At 37.4% G+C, this 652-nt stretch overlaps 1 protein-coding gene across 1 annotated transcript in view; it reads left to right on the plus strand.

Moving 5' to 3' along the window:
- Positions 1 to 289, plus strand: part of pomt1 (protein-O-mannosyltransferase 1) — a 12,874-nt gene extending 12,585 nt beyond the window's left edge. The window contains exon 20 of the mRNA XM_080765097.1: positions 1 to 289. This exon is cut by the window's left edge and continues 287 nt beyond it. The gene's annotated coding sequence lies outside the window, so the exon portion shown is untranslated.
- The last annotated feature ends 363 nt before the right edge of the window (positions 290 to 652 follow it).

Consider the following 652-nt stretch of genomic DNA (forward strand, 5'->3'; position numbering starts at 1 on the left):
GGTGGTGTTGTGGATATTTTGCTTTTGAGGAAAAGAAAAAAACACCTAGTTTCTAGAGCTCCATCAGACTTACTTTTATTAAAGGCAAGGAATTGCAATGTTTCGACACTAGAGGAATTGCACACTAGGTCTTCATCAGGAAAATATATCCTTAGATTTGCCTGTATGAAGACCTATAGTGTCGAAACATTGCAATCCCTTGACTTTAATAAAAGTAAGTCTGATGGAGCTCTAGAAACTAGTGGATGTTTTTTCCTTTTCCTTAATGTTTGCCTTGATGCCTGACACATCCAGCACCTGGCCTAAATATAGGCATTGAGATGTGCACACAATCCTCTCTGTGATATTTTACTTTTTAAACATGTTTGGGGTCATTTTATTTATATTATTATTATTGTTTATTTTATAATATTTGTTAAGCCAACATTAAAACATTAAAAGTTCATAGACTTGGCTGCCACATGACATAATTTCTGAAAGCCAGACGGAGGGGCTAGCACCTCTCAAAAACTGCCCAGGGTGCTCACAACAGCCCGAGCAAGTAGATAAATGACCCCAAACATGTTTGAAAGTGAAATATCCCTTTAATATTGACTCTGCTGACCCAGCAGAGTCTCGTTTAACACTGTGAACAGGCAAATACAAATACACG

This window comes from Protomyctophum bolini (genome assembly GCF_963924005.1).
Source record: "Protomyctophum bolini genome assembly, chromosome: 6".
NCBI classification, from domain to species: Eukaryota; Metazoa; Chordata; class Actinopteri; order Myctophiformes; family Myctophidae; genus Protomyctophum; species Protomyctophum bolini.